Below are 5,570 nucleotides of genomic sequence, written 5' to 3' on the forward strand. Positions count from 1 at the left end.
TTTTTCATATACGTGCAGTCAACAGTCTGAGAGCAATTGGCTGCCTTACTCCTGTCTGCTTCTTCCTAAACACCCACCCAACAGAGTCTGATAGAGCTTATTTGCCTTAGTCCTGTCTGCTTCTTCATACACACCCACCTAACAGAGACTGAGAGTGCTTGACTGCCTTACTCCTGTCTGCTTCTTTGTACACCCCCAGTCCACAGAGTATGAGAGCACTTGAGTGCCTCACGCCTGTCTGCTTCTTCCTACACACCCACCCACCAGACTCTGAGAGAGCTTATTTGCCTTACTCCTATCTACTTCTTCACACATGCTCAGCTAACAGAGTCTGAGAGAGGTTCTTTGCCTTATGCCTGTCTGCTTCTTGTTACTCACGTACTCCAGAGTCTGAGAGTGCTTCTTGGCTGCGTTGCGCCGGTCTGCTTTTTCATACACGCCCAGCTAACAGAGTGTGAGAGCGCTTGTCTGCCTTGCGTCTGTCTGCGTCTTCGTACACGTCCAGCGAACAGAATCTGAGAGTGTTGGCTGCCTTAGGACTGTCTTCTTATTCATACACCCCCCGCCAAAAGGGTCTGAGACTGCTTGGTTGCCTTACGCCTGTCTGCTTCTTCCTACGCACCCACACAACAGAGTCTGAGAGAGATTCTTTGTCTTACTCCTGTTTGCTTCTTCATACAAGCCCACCCAGCAGAGTCTCAGAGAGCCTCTTTGCCATACACCTGTCTGTTTCTTCGTGCACGCCAAGACAACAGTCTCAGAGAGGTTATTTGCCTTACTCCTGTCTGCTTCTTCATACATGCCCACCTAACAGAGTCTGAGAGTGCTTGACTGCCTTACGCCTGTCTGCTTCTTCCTATGCACCAACCCAACAGAGTCTGAGAGAACTTCTTTGCCTTACGCCTGTCTGCTTCTTCGTACACCCCCAGTCCACAGAGTTTGAGAGCGCTTGGCTGCCTTACGCCTGTCTTCTTATTCATAAACACCCAGCTAACAGAGTCTGAGAGCACTTCTTTGCCTTAGGCCTGTCTGCTTCTTCGTACACGCCCAGCCAACAGAGTCTGAGAGAGTTTCTTTGCCTTACACCAGTCTGCTTCTTCATACTCATGCACCCCAGAGTATGAGAGTGCTTCTTGGCTGCCTAGCACCTGTCTGATTTTTCATATACGTGCAGTCAACAGTCTGAGAGCACTTGGCTGCCTTACGCCTTTCTGCTTCTTCATACACGCCCAGCTAACAGAATCTGAGAGTGTTGGCTGCCTCACGACTGTCTTCTTATTTATACACCCCCACCAAAAGAGTCTGAGAGTGCTTGGATGCCTTACGCCTGTCTGCTTCTTCCTACGCACCCACACAACAGAGTCTGAGAGAGCTTCTTTGACTTTCTCCTCTCTGCTTCTTCAGACATGCCCACCTAACAGAGTCTGAGAGTGCTTGACTGCTTTACGCCTGTCTTCTTCTTCCTACGCACCCACCCAACAGAGTCTGAAAGAGCTTATTTGCCTTACTCCTGTCTGCTTCTTCGTACACCCCCAGTCAACAGAGTCTGAGAGCGCTTGGCTGCCTTACGCCTGTCATCTTATTCATACACGCCCAGCCAACAGAGTCTGAGAGCCCTTGGCTGCTCTATGCCTGGCTGCTTCTTCATACACGCCCAGCTAACAGAGTCTGAGAGCGCTTGTCTGTCTTACGACTGTCTTCTTATTCATACTCACGCACCCCCAGAGTCTGAGAGTGCTTCTTGGCTGCCTAGCGCCGGGCTGCTTTTTCATATACGTGCACTCAACAGTCTGAGAGCACTTGGATGCCTTACTCCTGTCTGCTTCCTCATACACGCCCAGCTAACAGAGTCTGAGAGCTTTCCATACACACCTAACAAACAGCATCTGAGAGTGCTTGGCTGCCTTACTCCTGTCTGCTTTTTCATAAACACCAAAACAACACAGTCTGAGAGCGCTTGGCTGCCTTAGGCCTGTCTGCTTCTTCCTACACACCCACACAACAGAGTATGAGAGAGCTTCTTTGCCTTACTCCTGTCTGCTTCTTCGTACACGCCCAGCCAACAGAGACTGAGAGCGCTTGGCTGCCTTACGCCTGTCTTCTTATTCATACATGCCCAGCCAACAGAGTATGAGAGTGCTTGGCTGCCTTACGCCAGTCTGCTTCCTCATACATGCACAGTAGACAGTCTGAGAGCAGTTAGCGGCCTTACACCTGTCTGAGAGTGCTTCTTGGCTGCCTAGCGCTGGGCTGCTCTTTCATATACGTGCAGTCGACAGTCTGAGAGAGATTAGCTGCCTTGCGCCTGTCTGCTTCTTCCTACACACCCACCCAATACGAGCCTGAGAGTGCTTTGCTGCCTTACGCCAGTCTGCTTCCTCATACATGCACAGTAGACAGTCTGAGAGCTCTTGGCGGACTTACGCATGTCCGCTTCTTCATACTCACGCACCCCCAGAGTCTGAGAGTGCTTCTTGGCTGCCTAGCGCCGGGCTGCTTTTTCATATACGTGCAGTCAACAGTCTGAGAGCACTTGGCTTCCTTACTCCTGTCTGCTTCTTCATACACGCCCAGCTAACAGAGTCTGAGAGCGCTTGACTGCCTTACGCCTGTCTGCTTCTTCCTGCGCACCCACACAACAGAGTCTGAAAGAGCTTCTTTGCCTTATGCCGTTCTGCTTCTTCATACTCATGCACCCCAGAGTCTGAAAGAGCCTCTTTGCCTTACTCCTGTCTGCTTCTTCGTACAACCCCAGTCCACAGAGTCTGAGAGCTCTTCTTTGCCTTATGCCTTTCTGCTTCTTCATAAACGCCCAGCTAACAGAGTCTGAGAGCGCTTGTCTTCCTTGCGCCTGTCTGCTTCTTCATAAACACCAAACCAACAGAGTCTGAGAGCGCTTGTCCGCCTTGCGCCTGTCTGCTTCTTCATAAACACCAAACCAACAGAGTCTGAGAGCGCTTGTCTGCCTTTTGCCTGTCTGCTTCTTCATACATGCCCAGCTAACAGAGTCTGAGAGCGCTTGTCTAACTTCCGCCTTTCTGCTTCTTCATACACGCCCAACCAACAGAGTCTCAGAGAGCTTATTTTCCTTACGCCTGTCTGCTTCTTCGTACATGACCAGAGAACAGAATCTGAGAGTGCTTGGCTGCCTTACGCCTGTCTGCTTCTTCCTACACACCCACACAACAGAGTCTGAGAGAGCTTCTTTGCCTTACTCCTGTCTGCTTCTTCATACAAGCCCACCCAGCAGAGTCTCAGAGAGCCTCTTTGCCTTACGCCTGTCTGCTTCTTCATACACGCCCAGCCAACAGAGTTTCAGAGAGCTTATTTGCCTTACTCCTGTCTGCTTCTTCATACATGCCCACCTAACAGATTCTGAGAGTGCTTGACTGCCTTACGCCTGTCTGCTTCTTCCTGTGCACCCACCCAACAGAGTCTGAGAGCCCTTGGCTGCCTTATGCCTGTCTGCTTCTTCATACACGCCCAGCTAACAGAGTCTGAGAGCGCTTGGCTGCCTTACGCCTGTCTGCTTCTTCATACACGTCCAGCAAACAGAATCTGAGAGTGTTGGCTGCCTTACGACAGTCTTCTTATTCATACAGCCCCGCCAAAAGAGTCTGAGAGTGCTTCGCTGCATTACGCCTGTCTTCTTATTCATACACACCCAGCCACCAGAGTCTGAGAGCACTTCTTTGCCTTATGCCTGTCTGCTTCTTCCTACACACCCACCAAACAGGAGTCTGAGAGTGCTTGGCTGCCTTACGCCAGTCTGCCTCCTCATACATGCACAGTAGACAGTCTGAGAGCTCTTGGCGGCCTTACGCCTGTCTGCTTCTTCATACTCATGCACCCCCAGAGTCTGAGTGCTTCTTGGCTGCCTAGCGCCGGGCTGCTTTTTCATATACTTGCAGTAAACAGTCTGAGAGCACTTGACTGCCTTACCCCTGTCTGCTTCTTCATACACGCCCAGCTAACAGAGTCTGAGAGCTTTTGGATACCTTACGCCTGTCTGCTTCTTCCTACGCACCCACCCAACAGAGTCTGAAAGAGCTTCTTCGCCTTACTCCTGTCTGCTTCTTCGTACACGCCCACTTAACAGAGTCTGAGAGTGCTTTACTGCCTTACGCCTGTCTGCTTCTTCCTACGCACCCACTCAACAGAGTCTGAAAGAGCTTCTTTGCCCTACTCCTGTCTGCTTCTTCGTACACCCCCAGTCCACAGAGTCTGAGAGCACTTGACTGCCTTACGCCTGTCTGCTTCTTCCTACACACCCACCCAACAGAGTCTGAGAGAGCTTCTTTACCTTAGTCCTGTCTGCTTCTTCATACATGTCCACCTAAGACGGTCTGAGAGCGCTTGTCTGCCTTGCGCCTGTCTGCTTCTTCATACACTCCCAACCAACATAGTCTGAGAGAGCTTCTTTGCCTTACGCCTGCCTGCTTCTTCCTACACGTCCAACGAACAGAATCTGAGGGTGCTTGGCTGCCTTACGCCTGTCTTGTTATTCATACACACCTAGCAAACAGCATCTGAGAGTGCTTGGCTGCCTTACTCCTGTCTGCTTTTTCATAAACACCAAAACAACACAGTCTGAGAGCGCTTGGCTGCCTTAGGCCTGTCTGCTTCTTCCTACACACCCACAGAACAGAGTATGAGAGAGCTTCTTTGCCTTACTCCTGACTGCTTCTTCGTACACGCCCAGCCAACAGAGACTGAGAGCGCTTGGCTGCCTTACGCCTGTCTTCTTATTCATACACGCCCAGCCAACAGAGTATGAGAGTGCTTGGCTGCCTTACGCCAGTCTGCTTCCTCATACATGCACAGTAGACAGTCTGAGAGCAGTTAGCGGCCTTACACCTGTCTGAGAGTGCTTCTTGGCTGCCTAGCGCTGGGCTGCTCTTTCATATACGTGCAGTCGACAGTCTGAGAGAGATTGGCTGCCTTGTGCCTGTCTGCTTCTTCCTACACACCCACCCAACAGAGTCTGAGAGAGCTTCTTTGCCTTACTCCTGTCTGCTTCTTCATACATGCCCACCTAACAGAGTCTGAGAGTGCTTGGGTGCCTTACGCCTGTGTTCTTATTTATACACGCCCAGCCAACAGAGTTTGAGAGCGCTTGGCTGCCTTACGCCTGTCTTCTCATTCATACACGCTCAGCTAACAGAGTCTGAGAGAGCTTCTTTGCCTTACGCCTGTCTGCTTGTTTGTACATGTCCAGCGAACAGAATCTGAGAGTGTTGGCTGCCTTCCGCCTGTCTTCCTATTCATACACCCCTGCCAAAAGAGTCTGAAAGTGCTTGGCTGCCTTACACCTGTATGCTTCTTCCTACGCACCCACACAACAGAGTCTGAGAGAGCTTCTTTACCTTAGTCCTGTCTGCTTCTTTATACATGTCCACCTAAGAGAGTCTGAGAGTGCTTGTCTGCCTTGCGCCTGTCTGCTTCTTCATACACTCCCAACCAACATAGTCTGAGAGAGCTTCTTTGCCTTACGCCTGCCTGCTTCTTCGTACACGTCCAACGAACAGAATCTGAGGGTGCTTGGCTGCCTTACGCCTGTCTTGTTATTC

The sequence above is a fragment of the Triturus cristatus genome, chromosome 6, assembly GCF_964204655.1.
Source record: "Triturus cristatus chromosome 6, aTriCri1.1, whole genome shotgun sequence".
Classification (NCBI taxonomy): Eukaryota; Metazoa; Chordata; class Amphibia; order Caudata; family Salamandridae; genus Triturus; species Triturus cristatus.